This window comes from Apodemus sylvaticus, chromosome 4 (genome assembly GCF_947179515.1).
Source record: "Apodemus sylvaticus chromosome 4, mApoSyl1.1, whole genome shotgun sequence".
NCBI classification, from domain to species: Eukaryota; Metazoa; Chordata; class Mammalia; order Rodentia; family Muridae; genus Apodemus; species Apodemus sylvaticus.
Genome location: NC_067475.1, coordinates 65,931,710 through 65,958,234, shown reverse-complemented (window position 1 = coordinate 65,958,234; position 26,525 = coordinate 65,931,710). Strand labels below are relative to the sequence as shown.

At 45.2% G+C, this 26,525-nt stretch overlaps 1 long non-coding RNA gene across 2 annotated transcripts in view; it reads right to left on the bottom strand.

Annotated features, from left to right (window-relative positions):
* LOC127682916 (uncharacterized) overlaps window positions 1-13,275 on the bottom strand; it is a 44,075-nt gene extending 30,800 nt beyond the window's left edge. For both annotated transcript variants that reach the window (XR_007977454.1, XR_007977455.1), the window contains exons 1-2: window positions 12,975-13,275; window positions 4,981-5,076 (exon numbers count right to left, since the gene is read on the bottom strand). This is a non-coding gene — a long non-coding RNA (uncharacterized LOC127682916). The remainder of the gene's footprint in view (window positions 1-4,980; window positions 5,077-12,974) is intronic.
* Between the last annotated feature and the right edge of the window lie 13,250 nt (window positions 13,276-26,525).

The window sequence follows — 26,525 nt, the reverse complement described above, 5'->3', positions numbered from 1 at the left end:
AGAGATCTGCTTGTCTCTGCCTTCAGAATACTGAGGCTAAAGGCATATACCACCATACCAGGCTCAAACGTGTACTTTTTTAACAGTAGAAAATAGATAAGGAAAAGATATGCATTCCATTCCCTTTCTTGACCCCTCATCCTCCTAGATCCTTTATTTAGAATGCATACACCATGACTAGTGCTTACGTCCTTCACACAGACTGTATTTATGTGTATATTCATTGTACCTGCTATAGATTATATAAGGATACTTTCAAGTGCGTATTTAGTATAATTTAAACATATTCTCCACAGACCCCCTTCTCCCCTTTCTCTCCCTTTCAATTTCTATTTCCATGTCATATTTACATATGCGACGTTACAGAGCTACATAAAATCTGGGAACCATGTATGAGAGAAAACATACTTGGTTTTTCGAGGCTGATTCAATTCACTTAATGTGATTATTTCCAATCACATTCATTTTCTGGCAAGAGGCATAACTTTGTCCTTCATGGCCAAAAAAAAATATTCTCTGTATATGTTTATCAAATTTCTTTATCTTTATTTCTTCCTCTGTTTTTGGAACCAAGGCTGACTCTGAAACTTAGCTATTGTGACTAGCACTGTGCAAACATTTCTATAGAATGTGTAAAGACACTGGCGTCTTCTGGGTATATATCCATGAGTGCTACAGCTAGTACATAATCTAGACCTGTTTTTAGTTTCCTGACAAACTTCCATTGCTAGTTGGACCAGTTCACATTCCCACCAGCGATATACAAGACGTCCCCTTTGTCCATATCCCCACGACCTCTGTTGTTACCTTGTTTTACTGACTGTCATTGGGACTGGGATGAGATAGACTAATGTCGCGCAGTCCTCTGATGGCTAGTGATGCTGCGGCTTTACAAATGTTTACTGGCCAGCTGTATTTGATCCTTTGAGAGCTGTCTGTCCCTTGTATTAGCCCATTTGTTGACAGAATTTTATGATTTCTTATTTCTCTGTGTTTTCTAGAAATTAACCCATTGTCAGGCATATACCTAGAAAGTTCCCCCCCACCCCACCCCCGCCCCATTCTGCAGACTGACTCTTGACCTGATTAATCCTTTCCTTGGTTATGTGGACATTTTAAGTCAGAAGTTTCCTTTTAACAATTACTGGAATTATTTCCTGAGCCACTAGAGGTCCAGTCAGAAAATTTCTGCCTATTTATTCCATATTCTGGAATATTTTTGCACCTTTTTCCTCTAAGGTTTTCAGAATTTTGGATCTTATTTTAGGGCATTTTATTCATTTGGACTTGATTGTTGTACAGGGCTATGGGGATCTAGTTTGACTCTTCTACATGTGGATACCCAGGTTTCCCAGAGCCATATTGGTTAAGTTTATGCCAAGTAACTGTTTTGTTTCTGTTTGTTTGTTTTAGACAATTTTGAGTGGGGTTGTTTCCCTGAGCTAGCTTTCTTTCTTTCTTTCTTTCTTTCTTTCTTTCTTTCTTTCTTTCTTTCTTTTTTAAATTTATTTATTTATTATATGTAAGTACACTGTAGCTATCTTCAGACTAGAAGAGAGCATCCGATATCATTACAGATGGCTGTGAGCCACCATGTGGTTGATGGGAATTGAACTCAGGACCTCAGGAAGAGCAGTCAGTGCTCTTAACCTCTGAGCCATCTCTCCAGTCCTTTCTTTCTTTCTTTCTTTCTTTCTTTCTTTCTTTCTTTCTTTCTTTCTTTCTTTCTTTCTTTCTTTCTTTCTTTCTTTCTTTCCTTTCTCTCTCTCTCTCTCTCTCTCTCTCTCTCTCTCTCTCTCTCTCTCTCTCTCTCTCTCTCTCTCTCTCAAAATGTCTGTCATTGATTGTACTGGCTAGTTTTGTGTGTCAACTTGACACAGGCTGGAGTTATCACAGAGAAAGGAGCTTCAGTTGGGGAAGTGCCTCCATGAGATCCAGCTGTGGGGTATTTTCTCAATTAGTGATCAAGTGGGGAGGGCCCCTTGTGGGTGGTGCCATCCCTGGGCTGGTATTCTTGGGTTCTATAAGAGAGCAGGCTGAGCAAGGCAGGGGAAGCAAGCCAGTAAGAAACATCCCTCCATGGCCTCTGCATCAGATCCTGCTTCCTGACCTGCTTGAGTTCCAGTCCTGACTTCCTTTAGTGATGAACAGCAATGCAGAAGTGTAAGCAGAATAAACCCTTTCCTCCCCACCTTGTCATGATGTTTGTTCAGGAATAGAAACCCTGTCTAAGACATTGATATATAGGAAGCCTGTATTTCCTTCTTTCCTTCCTTTCTTCCTCGTTCACTTGCTTGCTTGCTTTCCTAAGACAGGCTCTCTCTAAGAATTTCTTGGCTGACCTTGAACTCACAGAGATCCCCTGCTTCCCAATTATGGGATTTAAAATGTCTGCCACGAACCAGGTGGAGCTGCTGATTTTTGTATGTTAATTTTTTTATTCTGCTACTTAGATAAACATGTTCATTGTTTTTGGTTTTGATTTGTTTGGTTTTTGGGGTGGGGAGGGGAGAGTCTTTAGGCGGTCTCTGATGTTTAGAATTGTATCTACTAAAGGGGTCTTTTGACTGCTTCCTTTTTTATTTGTTTCTCTTCTGTTTTCTCTTCTTGTCTTAGTGCTCTAGCCAAGACTTTAAGCACTATATTGAGTAAGAGTTGAAAAATTCAGGGACTGGGGAGATGGCTCAGCTGCTAAAAGCATCTGTTGTTCTCTCAAAGAAAGTTTTTGTTCTCAGCACCACATGGTAACTCACACCTGCCTGTAACTCCAAAGGAACACAACACCTTCTTTAATCTTCCTGGGGCAACTGTATTTATGTGCAGATCACACACAGACACAGACACAGACACAGACACAGACACAGACAGTTTCAAAACTTTAAAAAAGTAAATCTTGCCGGGCAGTGGTGGCACATGCCTTTAATCCCAGCACTTTATAGGCAGAGGCAGGCAGATTTCTGAGTTTGAAGCCAGCCTAGTCTACAGAGTGAGTTCCAGGACAGCCAGGCCTACACACACAGAGAAACACTGTCTCAAAAAACCAAAAAACAACAACAAAACAAAAACAAAAACAAAAACAAAAGAGTAGAGAAAGCATATCTTGTTTTATTCCTGATTTTAGTAAAATACTCTTTGAGTTTTTCTACCATGATATTGGCTATACATTTACCTATTAATTATACATGGCTAGAGTGTTGTCATGTGTTGTTGAAATAGGCTCCTATGCCCCTAGCATCTTCAGGACTTTTATCATAAAAGGACATTGGATTTTGTCAAAAGCCTTTTGGAGTATTAAGATGATAATGTGATGTCTGTCCTTGGGTCCATTTATGTTACATATTGCATTTATTGATCATACATGTCTATATTGCTAAGAAAAGCAATACAAGTCACCATGCATGCACAAAGCATCATTCCATACACAGTTTTCCATAAGTTGTCTTCTAAAATTAGCATGTATTAATTGTGCAATCCAACGGGTGCCCTGTGACGTTTTCAGATATGATGTAAGCATTTGGATCAGTCCGTGCTTTTCTTTTAAACTTAACAATACACACTAGAAATAATTACACAAGTATAAAGTTGCTTTGTTCTTTTCAATGGCGATTCATTTCTTTCAATGAATGTAGTATAATTTATTGAACAAATCGACTTACTATGAATGGTTAAGTTGCTTACTCTTTAGGGACTACAAGAAAATGCTTCAAGGGTCTCCTTGGAAGCAGGCCCTAGTGTCCAGTGCAAGCAAATTCATAGGATACATTTCTGATAGAGAACTTGTTTTAGTCAAAGAGTATATATACCCTCTTAATTTTGACAGTACCAAACTGCACTGCAGTGTTTGAGCCCACTAAAAATGTTTTAGAGGCTGGGTATATAGTGGCTCATGCTTTTATTCCCCGCACTCAGGAGGCAGAGTCAGGCAGATCTCTGTGAGTTCAAAGTCAGCCTGCTCTACATAACCAGTGCTGGGACAGCCAGAGCTACATGAAGTTCTGTCTCAAAAACAAATGAAAAAGCAAACAAAGCATTTTAAACTTCTCTTATCATCATAGCCTCACCTCGTCTGCTATATCACCAGATTTTTGTAATTTGAAGTTCTGATTTTTTAACTTATATTCGAAGCTGAACATTTTCCGATATTTAATGGCATATATTTCTCACCTACGCTTATGACTTTTATCACTAATTTTCTATTGGATTTTAACATGTTTTAAGTTACTTTATAAGAAAGCCATATTTCACTCCATTTTATTTCAAGCCAATATTTTTCCTAACTTATTTTTTTTGTCGTCTAGCTTTGTTTGTCTTACTCAATTTCTCTTCTTTGCGTTGCCAAAAATTCTTTTAATACATTTTGGCCCATTGCTCTCTATTAGCTTAAGAGGGTTTTTAGTTGAGAAACCTCTTGTTTCTAATATTGAAGTTGCAGTTACAAAACACCAGCACTTGATACTTCTGGTTAAGGGCAGTGGAATCAGCAAGGACGCTATGTTCCACTTCCTCCCAGACCTCAACCAAAACCTAATAGTTTGGTTAAGCATGGCACTCTGAAGGTACTAAAACCAAGAAAAAGAAAGAAAAGAAAAGAAGAGAAGAGAAGAGACAAGAAGAGAAGAGAAGAGAAGGAAAGGAAAGAAAGTCGCACACCAAAAAGAAAAAAAAAACAGTCCTCCTTCTGTCCTGTCCATATTTAAGCACTGTGATTAGTTTCTCCAGCATGTTTCCAGGATCTTTTCATGCACATTTAAGCAAATAAGTAAATAGGTACCGGTGCATTATAGGAAAAGACTACAAAGACAAACTCCATGTAAAGGAAAACAGCACAATGAGTTTGTTTGTTTGTTTATTATGTGTATGTTGGCTTTGTTTCATTTGGATTGGTTTGTTTGTGTTGTCTTAGTTACTGTTCTATTGCTGTGAAGAAACACCACAAGCAAGGTATCTCTTAAAAAAGAAAGCATTTGACTGGGGACTTACAATTTCAGAGAGTTAGTGAGTGATCATCATGGTGGGAAACAACAGGCATGGTGCTTGAGCAGTAGCTGAGAGCTTTATATCTTGATCTGCAGGCATCTGGCAGAAAGAGAAGAGACTGGGCTTGATGTGAGCTTTTGAAATCTCAAAGACCACCCCCAGTGACACACCTCCTCCAACAAAGCCACACCTCCTCCAACAAAGCCACACCTCCTCCAACAAAGCCACACCTCCTCCAACAAAGCCACACCTCCTCCAACAAAGCCACGCCTCCTAATCCTTCCCAAACAGTTCCACTAACTGCAACCGAGCACTCAAACGTATTAGCTGGTAGGAGCCATTCTCATTCCAACCACCATACCCAGACTGGCCTTGTAGCTCTCCTGCCTCTGTCTTTGGAGAGCCAGGATTACAGGTGTTCATTACCACTTCAGTACAAGATCATTTTTCTAAAAAGATATATTTATTTTATATATGTGAATACACTGTCACTATCTTCAGACACACCAGAAGAGGACATCAGAACCCATCATAGATGGTTGTGAGCTGCCATGTTGTTGCTAGGAATTGAACTCAGGGCTTCTGAAAGAGCAGACAGTGCTCTGAACCGCTGAGCCATCTCTCCAACCCAGCAGGATTATTTTTAAAGCTAGATAAAGATGCATGGCAGTAACTGGATCAAGAGACCTGAGAAAGTCAAATTCTAGATCTGTGTCTGAGGATATTACAGTAGCATACTTTACCTTTCATTACCCCCAGATGCTAGACATTTTATGGACTAGGTACTGGGGAATATGGATGAGGTTATAGCCAAAGCAAGTTACTACAGGACGCAATGAGACTCCAGAACTGCCTCCTCTAGCTGTTGCCTGGTGGTGGACTACACAAAAATTACTCTGAGGTGCATCTTAGTTACTTTCCCATTGCAACTTATAAAAGAAAGCCTTTGATTTGGGACTTATGGTTTCAGAGGGTGTACCCATTATCATCATGGCTGTGAGCATGGCAGCAGTAGGTGCCCATTATGCCAGAGCAGTAACTGAGACCTCATATCTTGAAATACAACCATGAGACACTGGGGGTGGTGTGAGAGAAGCCTCAAAGTACGCTCCTAATGAAACACTTCTGCAATAAGGCCACACACCCCTAATCCTTACCAAACAGTTCCACCAACTGGGAATCAGGTATTCAAATAGATGAGTCTATGGGGGACATTCTCATTCGAGCCACCACAGCTGCCAAATGGAGACCTTGCCTTCTGCCTTCTTCCTTACAACCCTGTTGCAGCACTAAAAACACTATGTCCATCCAGCAGTTAGCAAAGCTTTCCTGGGGGCTCTTAGAGAAAGTAATACCCTAAAGATAAATTGGAAACAGTGGCATGTTTATCAAAGAAAACCAAGTTATTAATATCCTTAGAAAGATATATACATATACACAAAGTAAGAATACAACGTTTATTGTTAGGTTTCTTCTAATGAACTTTTTACAGAACAAAAACAAAAACAAAAACCCCCAAGATTTTAGAAATGAAAACATACCAGCAGAAACAAAGGACTCATATCTGCAAAGTACACAAGGCAAAGGGATTAGAGACAGATAATAGGGCAAGCGTGATTCATTTTGGAGAGGACTTCAGTGAGTATCTGTCAGAAGTGAAGTCAAACCAGGAAGTCTCTGTATCTGACAAGGGCAGGGACTATGGTTTGAGTTGTGGTTTTACTGGAAACCCTAGTGAGGACTATACAGAAAGGATACCTTGGGTCTTGGAGGATGAATCAGTGGGTAAAGTGCCTGTTGTATAAGAAGGAGCATCTGAGCTCAGATCACCAGTGCTGTGGTGGCAGAGCCTCCTCCAGCCCCAGTACTGGAGGGCAGAGAGGAGGCAGACAGATCTGGGGCTTGCTGGCCAGCATGTCTAGTTCTAACAAGGAGCTCCAGGTTCAGTGAGAGTTCTTGTCTCTGAAAGGGAAGGTGGAGAGCAGTAGAGAAAGATGTCTGGCCTCCACAAATGTGTGCAGGGCTAAGTACATTGCCACCACTACCTGCACATACACACACACATACACACACATGCACACACAGAGACACACAATCTGCTCCAAAGTTATCACCTTCAGGGCTGAGAAAGGTATTTATTTGATCATTGTTTGGTCACTAGATAAGGGCTGCTCTGGGGAAGAGGACATTAATTTTGCAATGCTTCTGAATGAATCTTCAGTGACTAGGAAAACAATGGAGTAAATTCAGAAAGAGGAGGAGATGCAAAGACATCAGAGTACTCGGCACAGAGAGAAGGAAATCCCCAGGATGCAGTAAAGAGATATCCCAGTTTGATAGCTAGCCAGCAGTCCTGGTGATCAATGAGTATGGTTGGGAGTGGATTGGAAGGCTCTAGATGAAGAGCAGCTCTTTCTAATGTACTGAATGCTAAATTGTTTAAACGGCTAGGGGAGAGTATGGGTTGTTAATACATATGAACAAGAGGCATATGAAAAATGAGACAATTAATTCCAGAGAGAGCAAAACATTATTGAGGAGAGGAGATGTAATCAGAGTCTATTCATAGCATAGGTGCCAACAGTGCTTACTTGTTTTCTTCTTCCTCCTCCTCCTCCTCTTCTTCTTCTTCTTCTTCTTCTTCTTCTTCTTCTTCTTCTTCTTCTTCTTCTTCTTCTTCTTCTTCTTCTTCTTCTTCTTCTTCTTCTTCTTCTTCTCCTTCTCCTCCTCCTCCTCCTCCTCCTTCTTCTCCTCCTCCTCCCCCCCCTCCTCCTTTTCTTCTTCTTCTCCTCCTCCTCCTCTTCCTCCTCCTCCTCCTCCTCCTCCTCCTCCTCCTCCTCCTCTTCTTCTTCTTCTTCTTCTTCTTCTTCTTCTTCTTCTTCTTCTTCTTCTTCTTCTTCTTCTTCTTCTTCTCTTCTTTTCCTTCTCTTCCTTTTCTTCCTCCTCCTCTTTCTCTTCATCCTCCTCCTCCTCCTTCTTATTTCCCCATGAATACTGAGTATTCGGCTAAAATAATGCAGGTGTATAAGGCCAGGAAACACATGTGTCATGGTTATGAGTAGGGGTGAAAGTTAAATCCCCACCTCCTGCAGTGAAAGTCAACAGAGAAGAAGACCAAGAAGTAGCTAATTCAAGTTATGCTAATTACAACAGGCAGAGTTAGCTAGAGAAGTCCCTGAAAGAGCACTCCTCTGGGAGTTGAGAAACTTGGAGGGGGTAAATTTTTTTGGTGGGGGGTGGGTAATATAGAACAACTGTTTTGTTTTCCAAACTGCACATATTAATCTTTGATATAAATGACCAAGCTATCTGTCTCTTCTTCATGAAAGAAGGAGAAGGTGGGATGGAAACTCTGTTCCCAGCTAGGAAGGAAGGACGGTGGGTGGATAAATGAAGCTCTCCTGTTCCATTGGTCCTATGGCCTCGCAAGCTGGTGTCTTTCTGTCTTCTGTTGGGGCAGAAGAAAATGTAAGAGCAACTGGGAAATTTGGGCTTTAAGATCTTTAAAGACCTGTTAATGCAAAACTGACCATGGACTCAGGGCTTGCAGATTCAGTTTATAGTCATCAATTTATATCACGTGGACATATCTTGTACAATCGTGGAACTAATGCATTTATGGCTGAATTTGCTTCACTTAGGTACTTGGTCCTTTTGAGACAATAGCAGCTGCCACTTTCTTTTTTACATTTGCTTCTTTATTTGCATGTGTGGTGAAGGAACATGCAGAGGTCAGAGGAGAGCTCCCATGAGGCACACCTCTCCCTCTTCCATATAGATTTCCATGAACCACTGGCTGGCAGGCTTGGTAGCAAGCACCTTTGCCTGCTGGCCCAGGGTCTACCTACCACCTTCTACTTGTGGTAAGACACCCCGGGAGTGAAGCCTCTGGAGGGCAGATTAATTCTACTTTCTCTTCCTTACCCTTCTAGGCATCAGACTCTTCCTACCTTAGAACAATGATGCTCACAATTTCCAATTAAAGATAAAACTCAAGAAGCAATCTTAGTAGTGCCCCCTCTTTTTCTTCTGTTTCCCAGCACAGTGGTCCCAGCTTCCTTCTCTTTCTTCCCTCACTGAATTCGGCTTCTGAGAGTCCTGTGTGTGGCTTTCCCCCTGGCTGCTGCCCTGAGCCAGCTGCTGTGTCAGAACTATCAAGGGACCACTTGACCCACTGGCTGATGCCTATGACACCAGCCCTGGGGAGGCTGACCAGATTGTGAGTTCTCAGCCAGCCTGGAGATAAAGAGAAAGGAGTGGGGTAGCCATCTTGCCAAATGGCTGGAATCTCCTCAGTCCCCATTTTTGTGAACTTCCCTCAGCCTCCCCCCACTCATCTCTCTCCTTCGCCCATGCCTGGCACCCATCTTCGACGTCACTCTTCTGCGTTTCCTTCCTGTCTTATTTTGGTTAGGCTGCCTCTTTCTCTCTCCCTCTTTAAAGAACAGGCGTCCACGGTGTCCCTGGCCCCTGCCCCGCCGGCTGGCATTCCCAGCATCATGCAATGTTCCCCTTGCTCACTACTCTCTAGTGACAGTGATGTTTCAGTTCCTGCACTGTGCTAAACACTACACTGCCTTAGGACCTGTTCCCTTTACCTGGATCACCTCCCCTGCCACGCCCACTCCGCCCCCACGAGAGCACCCCCCCCATCTGGCTGCCCACCCAGCTCCACCTTCAGGTCTCAGCTTCCAGTCACTTCCTCAGAGTGACTCTCACTAAACACTTTATTTTCCTCCCCGTTCCCTACTATTCCATTCATTCTCTCCTTTTTATTTTAAGGCCCCCCCCCCCTTATTTACGTGAGTTAAAACGATAAAACTTATCGTTACGTGAATATCTACCTTTCCCTTCAAAGAATGCATTCCATGAGGGCAGGACCCCGATAGCGTATTTAGCATCATATAGACAGCATCTAACAGCCCTTGAAACAGTACACAAAAAGATATTTCTTGAATCGTCAAAGTGCAAAGTACCTTTCTCATGCCAGGCACTTGATGTAGATCACCCACTGCCTTACACACAGTTTCTGCATGAGGAAACAGAATCTCACAGAGACTAAGAAACGGGCCAAGATCTCACAGAAAATGAGTATGAGTGTCTACACATCTCCAGCTAGCCAAAGGCAGCCAGAAAGACTATGTATGAAGTAAGTAATTCCAACTCTATGGCCCTCTGCAGTCACCCAGACCGTGGAGATTGTGAAGGATCACTGGTGGCTGACAGACCCATCCGTCATTGACTCCGGAATGCCCCTCACAGCCCCATGTTTTGGGTTTGAGCCCAGTTTGGAACCCTATTTTGTAATTTGTGGAATCTTGAGGAGAGGGGTCCTGGTGCCAGAAGCAGGTCACCAGGGACAGCCCTTTAAAGGTTATCCCTGGGAAGATGATTAGTCTGTAAAGTGTCTGCTACGAAAACATGAGAGCCAGAGTTCGGGTCCCCAGAACCCACATTAAAAAGAAGAGTTTAGATCCTCAGCATCCACTAGATAAAAGCATGCCCAGTGGCGGAGGGGAGACAGCAGGTCCCTAACGCTCTGGCCAGGCAGTCTAACCAGAATGAATGCGCTTCAGATAGAGAGAGAGGGAGAGAGAGGGAGAGAGAGAAGGGGAAGAGAGAGAGAGAGAGAGAGAGAGAGAGAGAGAGAGAGAGAGAGAGAGAGAGAGAGGTGAAAAAGTAAGGCCAAGAGTGATCAGGAAAGACACCCAATGTCCTACACACACACAGGCATGCACACCTGCATGCACATGTGTATACACGTGAATATTCACATCACACATACACACAACATACACATACACACATGCGCATGTTTGCACACACATGCACGCGCACACTCACACACCTTGAGCCCCATCACTCCTCTCTGCTTCCTGGTCCACTTGTCTTAAGGATCCTCTACCTCTCACTCCAAATCCCCAAGCAGAACTGGTTCCACTCCTTGGCCTTTCTGCCTCTCATAGATGATAATCCTCTGAAATTATAAGGCACAGTAAACATTTCTTCCAGAAACTTGTTTTGTTCCAGCTGTTTTGGTCACTGCAAAAGTAGTTAATACAGCCGGTCCCAGAAAACCAGGCTGAGGGGGAGAAACAGGAAGAGCAGGGATGATTTAGGGGAGTGAACCCACTCTAGGATCCTAATGCTGGTTAGACATCGGTCCAGACCACGGCTGTACAGCGCGGAAAGCTCGCCTCAAGGCACACTCTGGGCTTGGGATGATGGCAGGCGTCAGTGGGGCTTTGTTCCGCCCGGACCAGACACTCCTCTGCTTGGGTGGGGAGAGGGGATGGGTCCTAGGGTGAATCTTTATGCTTTCTGGTCAACTTTTCTGTGAACTTAAAACTCCTCTGAAAAATGAGATCTTTATTTTTTTTTTCTTGAAAAAGGCTCAGATCTGGGATTTAAAGGTGTATTTGCTTCTTTTCCTTTCTCTCCTGTTCTCTTCTCTTCTCTTCCTCTTCTTTCTCTCTCTTTATTTTTTAGATAGTACCTCCCTTATATAGCCCAGGCTAGCCTGGAACTCACTATGTAGACTAGGCTAGCCTCAAATCCACAAATCCCATCTGCCTCTGCCTCTTCCAGATTAAAGTGTGTGTCACCACGTTCACATATGACCTTTCCTATTATTGCATCATACGCTTCTCAGTTGATACGTTCAATACACTCGGCTTCCAAAGTGTGAGTGGCCACACGTATCTCTTTTTGATTTCCATGGTTTCTCTTTAGCTCCTTCCAGCATTCACTCCGTAAGCATTCCAAACTTAATAATGGAATTCGGCTGAGGAGCTGGGGTCATGGTGAAGATGAGCTAGCCCACAACTTCCCCTGTTTCAGGTTTCTAAAGCGCCTTATCGTGTGAGGGGGGAGAGAGAGAGAGACAGAGACAGAGACAGAGACAGAGACAGAGACAGTGTGTGTGTGTGTATTGTCAAGTTGCTCTCTCTCTCTCTCTCCCCAAGCCTGTGGGCTCTGCACACTTCCCATCACACAGGCCTTCTCTCTCTTCCTCTCACATGCATATTTTAGTTTGTTTCCTCAACCTAAGTGCACACATCTTAGAACAGGTTCCTCATAGACTTGTAGGCAAAAAGCAGAAAGATGCAATTGCGCACAGAGCTGCATTCCCTTCCCCCCACAGCCTAATCCACACCGGACAAGTCCACACTCCTAGTGCCTCTAGTGCTACTGCCACCCCAGGAGCTATGGCTGCTGCAGTTGAGGCGAGGTGAGGTGTAGTGAGGGAGAGCACCCCCCCCCCCCCCCCCCCCCCCCCCCCGTCTGATGTTACCGCTGTCTCACAATGAGTCTGCAGCCCTGTGAGCAGGGAGTGCACCGTGAGGACAGAGACAGAGAGCAAGGCCACATAACAGAAGCCAGGAAACCCAGAGACCCCCCAAAGAGAGCTGCAGCAGCTTGGTCTCAGAGTCTCATCTGTTGTCTCCCCTGCTTAGCTGCGATGCCTCGCTGAGGAGGCTGGACTGAACCAAGCAAAGGATCTGATCCAAAATGGACAAAGAAAAGGAACCTCACATTACCTTACAGAGCAGGGCAAAACGGATGGCAAAGGATTCAAATGGAGCTAAAGCTACAACTCAGGACTTGCCCAGCGTGCGCAAGGTGGCCTGCTCCCACCCCAACAGAAAAATAACCAACCTCCCAAACTATCTCAAACGAAAGCAAAAGAAGAGATTAATAATGATTTTTTAAATTCGGTCATTCATTCGTTATTGAAACTTGGTCTCTCAGGCTAGCTCAAGCTAGCCTGGAACACATTATACAACCCTCGCTGGCCTTAAGTTTGAACTGACCATCACGCCCTATTAGGTTCTCGAGTGATGGGATACAGGCCGGAGCTGCCCTTCCTGGTTTCGCAGTCAGCCTCTTGGGAAGGTGGGTAATATGCAGATTTACCGTGTTCTTTCCTTGGCACGTTTGGTTCATCCCATCCTATTACACCGGTGTGAGCGGATGATTGCACAAACAATCCTCACCTGTCCCTGAAGAACAGCTGCAAAGATGAAAGCGCCCGGAGTCCAGCAGGTCAGCTGGTTTCCCTGCGGGAGGCAGAGCGACTCCCAAGAAGCACTGCCGGATGCGGTAGCGTGCATCCTCTGTCCCTCTTTCCGTGCGCGGGCGCGGTTGCCGTCCAGTGTTGGCTGTGTTGAGCTCCACATGAGGACACAGCCCAGGAGGAGGGCTGGTGTGGCATGCTAGCTTTGGAAAGTCAACAAAGGAAAGCCAGAAACTCCCGTTGCCAGTTTAACTGGAGGACGGTCAGCTGGATAAGGACAGTGTAAGGACATCTGGGAAATGGGGTTGGGGCGGGGCAGCTGAGAGGGGAAGAGGGCGAAGATAAAGTAGGAAACCTAGCCAGGAATGCAAACAGTCCCTTCCAGCAGGAAGAAGGCTCTGCTTCCGCATTTCACCCTGGAAAAGCTCCGGGAAGTGCAGTAAGCACCGGAATTTACTATCCTTTTCCACAGCCCAAGGGAAGTTGTTCTTTCCCAAGGGTGGGGGGTTGGGTCTATGGTGAACCACTCTTCTCTGAGGTCTGTTTAGGCAGACATTACCAGGCCCTGTAGCCTGGCCTCTAATCCATCTCATCCAGGAAATCGTCTGGAACCTCCTGCTTATTGATGGGTTGTTTTGCACCCTCCCTCCCCCCACGTACCCCTGTGTCTACTTTAGCTCCATTCTAAGAAAAAGTTGGGTCCCCACAGGACTCATTCACAGCCCATCGCTTTATAGAAGTCCCCAGTGTCCTTCTCCCATTCAATCCCCTTCCTTCCTCAATATATGGTGGGCGCTTGGGTATATCACTAATCAGCCTAATAGCAAAGCCAGGTCTCTTACAGAGAGAGACGCCTTATTCTGGCATCTGGTTCCTGAGGCTCAAGTCTGAGAGTCCACCTGGTGAAGTGAGAGCCCCAAGTTCATACAGGTCATCACGCGGGAAGAAACAAGGGTACATGCATGTGTGCATGTGTGCGTGTACGTGTGTGCGTATGCATGTGTGTGTGTGTGTGTGTGTGTGTGTGTGAGAGAGAGAGAGAGAGAGAGAGAGTCTGGCTACTTTCCCTCTTTTTATATTAAAATATTTTTAAAAGTTTATTTATTTATTTATTTATTTGGTTTGGTTTTTTGAGACAGGGTTTCTCTGTGTAGCCCTGGCTGTCCTAGGACTCACTCTGTAGACCAGGCTGGCCTCTCACTCAGACATCCGCCTGCCTCTGGCTCCCAAGTACTGGGATTAAAGGTGTGCGCCACCATATGTGGGGGAGTGTGCATGAGTGCAGACAGCACAGAGGCCAGGGGCAGCAGGCAGCCGTGAGCCAGGGACCCTAACGGTGTCCTCTGCATGAGCGGTAATGCAGATGTTTTACCTAGCCATCTCTCCGGCTCTTTCTCTCCCTTCCATAAGGCCACCAAGAGCCAGCACTGGGGGCACCGTCTGTCTAGTGTCAGTCCTTCCCAAAAGCCCCACCTCTAAACTCCACAGTGGGATTCAGTTTCTTCTGCTTTAATACATCACAATGGAGGTTTAATTTCAACCCGTGGAGGCTTGGGAGACACTGGAGCCAAATCCAAGCCACAGCAACAGGAAGCATTTATAACATTAAGTAAGCCAAAGGACAGGACACAAAGCCTGCGTGTAGATCGTCCTTCTCATTGTGTAAGAGTAAATAAATGAACAAAACTGTACAAACCTGCGAGGAAAATGAGATCAGAGGAAACAAAATAATGAGCTGGTAAGGTGGAAGAATTGCGGGGTTTGGAGGGGATTTTTGTTGGTTTGTTTTTTTAAGATTTATTTGTTTTATGTACATGAGTACACTATCACTCTCTTTAGACACACCAGAAGAGGGCATCAGATCCCATTACAGATGGCTGTGAGCCCACATGTGATTGCTGGGAATTGAACTCAGGACCTCTGGAAGAGCAGTTGGTGCTCTTAACCACTGAGCCACCTCTCCAGTCCACCCCCCACCTTTTTTTTTTGAATTCTTCATGTTCTTAATTTTTTTTATTTAAATACATTTGATGGGTTTTTTTTTGTTTGTTTGTTTGTTTGATTTGATTCTGTTTTGTTTAGAGAACATCTCACTAAGTTGGCTTCAAACTCATTCTCCTCCTGCCTGAGTCTCATGAGTTTACGGGTGTGAGATCACAAGGGTATACTATTCTACCTAGATATCGCTTAAAAAATTAATAAAATAAAATATACTTTTGCAATTAAGGAAGAGACTTGTTACAATGAGGTCAGGACAAAATTAGTAATAATATTTGCTGAAAGGAATGGAACGGAGAAGTCTGGGGAAGCCTGTTGTTGGTAAGGCTATGTAGAATTAAACTTGTGAATCATTCGGCTTGTATGTGAGCTGATGGCGAGATCTGATCCACAAACCCTTAGGGAAGGCAGAAAACCACTCCTCACCCTTGCCATCCACAAAAGGGAGGGAGGAAGACTTCAGACACGGAGGCAGTCATGAGCTGGGGCACTAGTCTGAGGAAGCCTGCAGAGTGGTACTAAGTTTGGGGGTTTCCAGCGTTCTTCAAGGATGGCGCACTGCAACATTGTTACCATTTTTTTAGAGGTCCGGTCAGGAGGTGGACACACTGTTCACCTCTCAGTGAATTAGCTGTGCTCCACGCAGCCTTTGGACATCTTTCTGCTGTAGCAGCAATCGGATCAAAGCACGTGTCAGAAAGAGAAGTGAAAAACACCAGATGTGAGCGAAACCACAGGGGAGTTTTCAGCCAGGCGGTGTGCACCGGATGACCCCGTTTGGAATGTGGCCCAGGACCAGGATAGACAGGCCAGCAAAGGATGAGACTGGACGCACAGCCGTTATAGATCCCGATTGGAGCCAAATGTGGTTAACTTGGTCTATGACCTTGCTCAAGCCATTGACCTACCTCTACATGACTTTCACCATCTGGGCAACACATGGGCTGCTCCTTTCCTCTCAGGGAAAACTCAGGGCAACTATGCTAGTCACAAGAAGTAAAAAGGAGGCAGGACCTGGTGACCTGGTGGGTGGTGACGTATTATACCCAGGCACATGAATACCCCAATGTAGACGTTGTGCAGATATGGATTTTATGAGAAAAGTGTGTATGAAAATACAGGATTAAAGACCATGCCACATCAGTTCAAAAGTAAACAATCTTAATATTGACAATCGAAGGGTGCAACAGGATTTTTTTATTTTTTTATCCTTTCTTTGCCTAAGGCTCTTCAGAAACCCTGGGGTCAGACTAAAGCCCTGGTCTGGCACCTACTTAGGGAAGTAAATGTTAGTGCAGACTGGAGCTTACTCCAAACTCTCACTCTTTGCCACTTAGATGCTGTGTGACTTTGCCAGGAGTTGTGAATGTCAGGTTCCTAATCTATTAGACGAGGCAATGCTAAGATCTATCTCATGGGCTTGTGAATACTAAAGTAAGCAGTCAAAAGAGGTGAGGAGAGTGCTGAATATGTGCTTGTTATTATTATCCAATAAGAATAAAAATCTGCTTTAAAAACCTTTAAAAAAAAAAAAAACCCATCCCAGGGAGTTGAACTTTGGGCCTCACATTTCCTCACTGAGCACCATCATCCTGACCTACATCTGAGCCCCCTTTTGGCTTTTTTATTTGACACGGCCTCACTAGTTTGTTTTGGCTCTCTCTGAATTATTGCTGTCCTAAAAATTGCCATCCTCCTGCCTCAGCCTTTTGAGTAGCTAGGATTACTGGCCTTCACCATCTGGTTTGTTAATCTCTGTACTTTTACATTTTGTTTCAACTTTGTCCTGCACAGGTTTCCCACTTACTTGCTTCATTGAAGAATTCTTTCCCAGCTCAGATGAGATAGGATGTGTTCTGGGTGGTGTGGTCTTTTTGCGTCTTGTTACACCATGCCTGGCTGATATCCCTGGGAGGCCTGCTCTTTTCTGAGGGGAAATGGAGAAGCAATGGATCTGGGGGGAGAGGGTAGGTGGGGACACTGGGAGGAAGGAGAGAGGGGAGGGTTCTGCTCTTGGGATGAGAGAAGAAGAAGGACAAAAGAATATTTCCTATCTTACTCATCTGTGCAGAACACTGGTCCCTCTAGACTCTAGACTAAGCCTTAGTCACTCAGCGTCAAAGCCATTTCATTCGTCTATTCCTGCCTCAGCTCCTCTGAGTCAGGTGGATGCCACAGCAGACGTCTCTGAAGCATCCATGAGTCTCTGCTCTTTCACTCATGGGCCTCTGATGTATCAGGATGCCCTGTCACCACTAAGGCTTAAAACGTCTAATTTTTTTTTTCTCTCTTTAACAGGATAACTCACAGCCAAGGCCTCACAGAGACCCATGAAGAACCCTTATCCAGAGACGAACTACTGCCTCCTCCCAACCCTTCAAAGTGCTTGAAGGCTCTGGTGCCAAGTCCAGGAGCCAACATGCTGGAGTTCATCTTAGGTTTCCTACCAAGGAAATGACTCTACATAAGAATGTGGGACAGGGAAAACCAAAGCAGGCCCATAAGAAATGCAATATTTAAGATTCAGGCCTGTTGGGGGATGATGGACAGACCTGAGTTTCGGAATGTTGGGAGTCATGTTTCCTAAAGATTCAACAGGAAATTGATTCCAAATAGCAGAAAGAGGTGCAGGGAATCACGGAGTTGGCCTGGTTTAGCTGTCTTGAGAGGCTGGGTCATGGATTTTTCAGGTTAGGGTCTGTGGCTCCTGGGACACTGTGTGCCTTTCAATTCCTGAGAAACTGAGGCACTCCCTCAGGCAGTAAAACATTCAGTCTGATTGAATTCTCTGCATTCCAAAGAAGTCGGTGAAGCATATAAGAAGGCTGGACAATTAGTCTTAGACATTAATCTTGTGTGCCCTGTATAGCTTGCAAACGTCATTGTATTCTGGCAGTTATAATTCTATTCTTTCTGGTAACTGTCATTATGTTCTGTGTCTGATAAGGGTATAAAAAGTCTGATTGTTTGCCATAAACTTGTCTCAGCCTTAGGTTTTCAGAGACCCCCCTTCAACCTGAGTCTGGTTTTCATTCCCACTGATCATTTCAGGAGACCCTGGTTTGGTAAATAAGCACTTTCCAAGAGTACTCTTTAAATATATACTTATTTATTTTTAATTGTGTGCACATGTATATATATGTATATGCATGTGTGATTGAAGGCATGCTCAGAGTTCAGAAGAGCACATCAGATCCTCCTGTTGCTAGAGTGATAGGCAGTTGTGACCTTCCTGATGTGGGTGCTAGGAACTTAGAATCTTGGGACTTCTGCAAGATCAGTACACACTCTTGATCAATGAACCGTCATTCCAGCCCCACAAGACACTCTTGACTTCCACTCTTGCCACATTTGATTGTGTGAATCAGGGAAAGAAAGGCAACACTCCATTGCCAAGTCAGCAGCTTATAAACCTGGGACCTCTGCTGCTCCTTCTGTGCTCTGATCCTGTGTGGGTTAGAATCTATAAAATAAGTCTATCTTAGTCACTGCTCTATTGCTGTGAAGGGCACCATGACCAAGGCAACTCATAAATGAAACCACTTAATTCAAGGCTTGCTTACAGTTTCAGAGGCTTAGTCCATTATCATCATCATGGGAGTATACAGCAGTAGCTGAGAGCTACATCCTGATCTGTAGGTAGAGAGAGGGAGAGGGAGAGAGAGAGAGAGAGAGAGGGGGGGGGGGGACTGGCATGAGCTTCTGAAACCTCACTGCCTAGCCCTAGTGACACATTCCCCCAACAAGACCACAGGGACTCCTAATCCTTCTAAACTTCTCAAAGAAAGTCACTCCCTGATGACTAAGCCTTCAAATCTGTGAGTCTATGACAGCCATTTTTATTCAAAGTGCCACAATATCCTTGTGAGCTACCCTTGGCCTGTAATTAACACTGTTAAATAAATGAAAGTTGATTGTATATTAAATTTCTAGGCAAGGATACAAAAGATTATCTCAGAATTTTTTTCTTTTAAGTTGGAAAAACTTTTCAGATGGAAGTATTTTATTTTAATCAATGGTAAGAAGATCCTTCTTTATATAATCAAGGTCTACAATTGATACAATTAATTGTGAGGGGAATCTTCTAGGTGCTTCGGGCTTCAGCCTACAGCCAGAACCCAAGTTCATGGCAGAGGGAATGGATTGAGTAGTTCACACTTCAAATCTGGACTTAGATGGTTCTTCATTCAGATTCCATCTCAAGTTCCTCTTTAATGCTGTTGAGGTCTGGGCAAGCACAGCAGGCCTGACCATCCATCTTCCCATCTGTACAACACAGATGTGCATTGCTATCTAGCAGGGTTCTTGGTATTAAACAAAGAGATATGATGAAGGCACTTAGCAGGAGAGGTACTCCATAAACCTGACAGTCCTCTTTTCACTCAGAGATAAGGGCAGAGCCTGGAAGCCTGGGGACCTGTGGCCAGCCACTGTCTCCCAGATCAAAGGCCTGCTTCCCTGACTCCTAGTTTATCCGTGTCTCCACCCCTTCCAGAATGAGAGCGCTAGAGAAGACAGTTGAACCCCTGTATATTTGTGGTTCCCTAATGCTGGAGGGGATGAAACAAGACGGAGGCCTAAGATGCACAGATGCCTCCTGGGCATGCACAAGGTTTGCCCAACTTCCCCGGAGTTTACACAGCCTGAGCACACACCTACCGTGGTACGGAAATGGCAGAGTGGTGCCAATATGGGATTATGATTGTATCACATCAACCCACAAAGTAAATAATCCTCCTGTCCACAAACGAAGTGGGTGTGACAAAGCATGCCCCCCCCCCCATCTGGGTCTCCTAGGGTCATCCCACATCTACTTTTCCAGAAGGTTCCATATTAATCTTTTCATTGGAATTCTGAACTTACAGACGTGAAAATTTGGCAGAGAAATGCAGAGAAATTAAAGAGGACCTACAAAAGAAATCTGTTGAGGCCTGAATGTTACTCCAGGATGAGACTGGCTCTCTGTGGGAATAAATGTCTAGGCCAGACTGGCTCCCCAGCACTGCCAGGAACGAGCCAGGGCCCTGAAGAATTGTCTGCTCCAAATATCTGCTTTGTCACCTATGAAGTAGCATCTACTAGCAACTTAGCACACACTGAGTGCAAGGCACCCCTAAAGTTTTCTTTTATCTTTGAGGGACCTGCAGGGGACATGCAGTAGCCCTCGTGTTTACAGATGAAGAGGTGGAGATGGAGAGACCCTGTGACTCCCTCAGCTTCAATCAACTGCTGAAAGATAGTTCTGCATCCAGATTATAGCTAACCCCTAGGCTATTCTACCTAAGGTGTGAGGGGAAAGCGGGTTGCTGACGCTCAGAGTACTTGGAAGATTTTAGGCAGATGTTGGCTGCCGTCCTTTAGAGGGACTGTCCTCCCGCAGAACGCTTGTGTTTAACTCCTGCTCGCCTCACTGCCTCTCTTAGTCATTGCCTCCCTCTGATCTATGAGCATCAAACCACGGTTGTCTTTCATCTCCTCTGTGTTTGCTGTCTGTGCTCCAACACATGCCACTTCTTGCCAACAGGGATGTGAATGAAAGAAGCCACACTCACTCGTGCATGTATGCACACACACACACACACATCCACACACATCCCTCCACGTGTACATGCATATTCATGTTAGTGTGGTATACCAACATGTATTTTTAGAAATTGACAATTTAAGAGTATATCATTATTGTATCATGTATAAGTAACACCCGGAATTAGAGTTTGGAATGAAAAAAAAAAAAGCTGTTAAAATGGCAGAAACGGAAGATGCATCTACTAGGGAGAAGAACTGGAGCCTGGGGAGAAGGAGTTCTCAACCTTCCTAGTGCTGCAACCCTTTAATACAGCTGACCCCAACCATAAAATTATTTCCGTTGCTATGCAATAATAACTGTAACTATCTACTTTTATGAATTATAATGTAAATATCTGTGTTTTCCAATTGTCTTAGGTGACCCTGTGGAAGGGAGGTTTGATCCGCTAAGGGTCACGACCCACCAGTTGAGAGCCACTACTTTAGAACCTTCTGAGTTCAGCTTCCATCTTGACTGCTGTTATAAGCCTAAGCAGACCCTTGTCCCGAGTGAGCAGTGAGCCAGACGTCGGTGTTTCCTCATCTGCTGACTCTAAACCCTCACTCCAGACACTGGTGGTCCTCAGACCGTTATCTCTGTGACCTCGGGTCGCATCTGTGGACTCTTCCCTCTTATGTTTGGGAATGGCTGGTCATTCGCTCAGTTTGTGGATGATAAGATCTTTCATTCTCACTTTTTGTTCATTCATTCAGGCAATGAGCAAATGATTTTGAGATTCCTTTAATCATGCATTCTCCATACCACTGGGACACTGAACAATGAGTGATTTAGTTAAGTAATACTTGCTGAAAATTCTGATAATATTGTTTGAGTATCTCCTCTACCTTAATAGTTATAAAACACATCCATGGTGAGTGTCATACTAAGACTTTCCAAGAAACCTTTGATGAGAATAAGAGGGCACGTCTCTCACAAGACGTGTGAGAATCAGTTGTAATAAACAATAGAGAGCACTTACGGGCCTTTGAGTAAATGTTCATCGTGCGTTGTTGTTATTATTATTAGCATATTATTATTATTAATCACGTTACCCCTCGAGCCACAGATCAGAAAGTCAAGTCCCTTGATGATGATCTCAGAGGAGGGTGGAAGTGAGGTGAGCATCTCAGTTTTCAGACTTCAGACCCATTTTAGGAAATTGTCCCTTGAGATTGAAATCACAGAAGGAAAAAGGAAGTACCCCAAAGGAAGGATTTCTGTGACAGGTTTTATGGTGGGTGAGTAGGGCAGAAGTCTCCAGCCACAGCAGAGCTCAAGGGAGAGGGCAGGGCCGGGGCCTGGACCACAAGCTGCTGTACTGCTCTCACTCGCTTCCTCAAATGCGCTGCTGCACCTCAGCCCCTTCACAGAGTGCATCTCCCCCTGCTTTACCTTTCATTTGCACTGTTTTCTACCTGTTGCTCTCAAATCCACCACCCCATCTTCATGCAGGACGGGTCCCTGGGCCTGAGCTACACCAGAGTACTTGTTTAAGCTCTAACATCTCCCCAGCCAGACCACAGAACTCCACTCACAGAAATCATCCACTCTATCGTGTGTGCTGACTGGTGCATCCACTGCACCTTTAAGGCATGCAGGCAGTGTATTTGTCAAATGCAGAGCAGGCTATGGCTGACATTAAAAATGGAGAGGAAAATGTTTAAGGAAGCCTGACACATAGATCTAACACATCATCTACCAGGGTGGTGGTGGGGGGGGCGGGGAGGACACACTGCCATTTTGCTAGAGAATCCTCTAAGTAGTGCGGTTGGTTGGAGAAATCAGGCATGAAGGAGATGCAGAGGCAGTGGCAGATGCTCAAGCGCACGGAGAAGCCCTGTGCAGTCCACACAGCGGTGATCGGGACGATCAGCGTGCGTCCCGACAGCCCTGAGCTGTGCGAGACCTCCGGTAGCTGAACCTGTAGCCAGTCTCCAGCCTCCTTTTGTTCACTGTGCCTGCTGTCCTCATCTAGGAAGAGATGTGGGGTCCCTGCTATTCACAGGGACCGGGCAACATGACAGCAGAGGGAACACAACCTTGAAGAGCCCGAGTAGGGAAGCAAGGGTCCCACCAGGATGATCCGTTCTGCCTCCACCCCCTTCGACAGCATGCCAATGGCTGGCCTTTTGTCAGGAAGTGTCCACCTTTAAAGGAGTTAGAATCGTTTTGGACTCTGAACTCTCCTCCCAATTCCCCCACTCCCCATCGTCACCCTCCCTTACTCCCCATCCTACTCCCAGCCCCCTTACCGGCCCCCACCCGAACCAGGGAACCAGGCTCTCTTCCCTCTGCAGAGCTACACAGCATGCCTGGACCACATGCTCGGTGCTTCCTCCTCGATGGGGCAGTACTGAGGGAGGACAAGATGCCCTTGCTGGAGCCGCGATGTTTACGTTCCCACTCCCTCACCCTGGGAAGCCCCGAGTTCCCACACTCACTGAGGCAGGAAGGTCACCACGGACACCTCATCTGTCTGGGCTGCTGACTACAGATAAGCAGCAGCTGCCGTCTTCAAGTTAGGGTCCCCTCCCAGATTGTCCACCCTGACCCCAGGCAGCACGCCCACCCTTATGGTCCGGAGCCTCCGTTGTGCCCCCCAGCTTCAGCTGACCATGGTCATGGGATGGCCAAGTGGGGACTCCATACGCACTCACTTTTGTAGGAGAAACAAGACAGGAATGGAGGGGTCTTGCCATGCCTTCTAACAGCTGCAGGGAGTCCCCACCTTCCTCACCCAGTTCTGTACCTCTCCGTTCCTCCCCTGCATACATTTTCTCACAAAGACTGTGACCACACTCTGTGAGGATCAGCAGGGTGTGTGTGTGTGTGTGTGCCCATTCTGCAGATGAGTAAACAGCGGCAGGATGTTTGAGAGACTTGCCCAGATTTGCACAGCCGGTCAGAGGTAAAGGTCGTGTTTTTGCCTCCTGTTCACTAGAGCTTTCCACTACCCCTCGGGAGCACACAAGCGGGGTGGATTCAGGCCTCCATTTCTATCTCTGAAAGAGCTCTTCTCCTAGCCTTGAGCTTGTCTTCCTGCCATACCTGGGGCACAGTGGGAAACGCTTCAGGCTTTGGGATTTGACTTTCAAATGACTGAAGAGTTACTCGATTTGGGACTCTTTCTCAAACTACTTGCTTCCATATACATGAAGCAAGAAGTTGCCTAACTCGCTCCTTTGTCACAGTGTGGTGTAGTGGGTAAGGATGCTGAGACAGATCTGCTGTGCTCGCCTACTCTTGGGTAGTTGAAAGCACCTTGCACGCATTGAACGTGACTCACTGAACCATCACAACTCTGTGTTATTTCACATATGCTATCCTCGTCCAGAAAACAACAGCAGAAAAGGAAAGAAAATCATATCAAGTTACACAGCAAACAGATGTCAGTCAAGAGCCCAACTCACACTGCTGATCCCAGAGTCTAGGGTTCGCCTCTGTGCTATATTGACTCTGACAATTATATTTACACTTCACACTAAGTGGAGAATTGGAACAGACTTGGTTTGAGTCACAAGCAAAGTAACAAATCAGAGGCCTCCTCAAAACGACCCCCAGCTTCTTCTGCTGTTGCTGTGATTTTCTAGCATTACACCGATTCTTTTAGAAGTCACTCTGAAAACTTATGTACACACTAAACCCACGGCAGAAATCTCACCTTCTCGGCTCCTTTCGGAAACCTGTATTTCCAAAACAGTTAAGCTTTACTTTGCAAAATAGAGCTCTGTCCGGTAGAACATTCTTGGTGCCTCCTGCGTGTCTGAAGCTCCAATGATGCTCAGCAGAAGGTCAAGGTTACTTCCTTTGTAGGAGAACACTGTGGCCCACGGATTTCACATGACACCATTCATTAGCTTGAAGACCCCATCAATAATCCTCCAGGAGTTGAATCACTTTTACATAGGATGTGATGTAATAATGACCCCACATCCTACCAACAAACATATTTATCTTCTGTTTATGATTTGCACATCATAGACTGGTTGCTGTCCTGTCTGGGCCGTGGGACTATTACAGCCAGTGAGCTGGAGATGATGGGATAGCATCGTAGCTCTCAGAGGTTCCTGTCAAATTAAGATGTATCCCATATGCTATGTTCTACTGGCCAATGCAAGTCAGTGGCCACAGTAGCTATCAATTTCTTTTTTTGGGCCACACAAGCTGAGGCAGCCAAAATTCTATACAGAACCTGCCATAGGAGTATGCCTTTGCCACAAACTGCTTCAGAGCCAGAGATTTGGCCTTGGGTTATTACACATTTAGACGACTCTCAACAAGATGTGGGGCAAAAATATGAAATGGAAGAGACAAAGAGGAGAACATTTCAGAATCTAATGATTAGATAAGAGGCAATGTCACAGCACAGACAGAAGTTAAGGATCGAACCTCAGGTTCCCCTGGTGGCTGATGATCGTTAATGCCCACAACTAAGTTTATGAATAGAAGCGGAACAGAGCTTTATGTGGAGAAAGGATCTGCCTATTTTTTTAAGGGTTTGACTCAAACCCTTTGAACTCTGCCTTGACTTTGCCCTGTTTGAGCAAGTCTTTGCTTCTCAGTCTCCAGGGCCTGGGTCTGGTCTCTACCGTGTGTGCCTGCCTTTGAGAATCCCTGGGGAAGGAGACAAGAGGTAACTAACTGTCTGGAGAAGTAAGTCTCCAGAAAGATTACTGAGCTGGATCAAAAAACCTGAGACATGAAAACATTTAAACAGTAACAACAGCTGCTTGGGTTGTGTTATTGATTATTTACTGTGTTGGGTACTGTGAAAATTCTTATGTTTATTTTTATTTTTCATTTAATTCTCACAGTGGCCCTATATGTCAGTTGATATCACACACCTTTAATCTTAGCACTTGGAGGCAGAGGCAGGGGAAATTCCTTTGAGTGAGCTCTAGGCCAACATAGTAAGAATCTATCCCCTAACAAACACATGACATGAAATAAAAATAAATATAAAAGAAAATGGAACCGGTTTTCTGCCAGGATGTCATCAAACCTTTCTTGCAGTCTGAGTATGAAATGTCCTCTGAATTAGTCATCAACTATGGAGGCCGTGCAGCCTTTGGGCAATGGGGCTAACGGAAGGAAGGTGGTCACTGGGGGTTGTACGTGAAGGAGTTATTGGGATTCTGGGCCCTCTTTCTCTCTTCTTGGGGTCTTGGCTACCATGGGTGAACAGCTTTCTTTTGCCAGGAGCTCCTGCGGAGAGGAACTCTCACCACAGGCCTAACAGCAGCCCCTCCAGGTGACTGAAAAGCTGAAGTCAAGAGACAAAATATCCCTTTTCCTCCTTTAGTTAATTTGCCTCAGATACTTTGTTTCAGTGACGGAAAGCAAATAGCCCTGAGGGCGCTAGCTGGCGAACTTTAGCCCCCTAGCCTGGAAGTTCAGCCAGTGTTCTGCAAGTCGGAGATAGTCAGCTGTCAGCTGCGTAGCCAGCAACAGGAATTCCCAAGTATATTGACTCCCTATCCAGGAAGCTGGAGCACAGAAAGCACCAGGCTCACCCTGGACATTTCACTTGAGTATTTCTCAATTGTCCTCTCCAGATGACAGAGGCCTGCATTTACATGCGGTCCAGCCCAGAGCCATTGCTTCAGGAGAGGCAACGAGCAGCAGTGAAAACCAGTCCTCACTCCTGCCAGGAAGGCCTGCAGCCTCAGCTCAGACACCTACTTGTGTACCAACACCCAACAGTTGCCTTCTGTGCCACCCAAGAGGGCACACACTGCTTTTCCTTCCTTACAGAAGGGCTTTTCTAAGTGACCGTGGCTTTCGCTAACCATATTCTCACTTTTTAAGCAGTGTTACTGCACTGCTGCCGGCAGACAGTGCCTGGGAAAGCATGCGCCAAGCAGAAAGAAGCTTCCTGAGAACTTCCGATTCTGGATGGCTTTGGCCCTCAGAGAGAAGATCTGGGTATAGGATGCCTTGTAATTCTTGCCAAAATGTAATGACCAC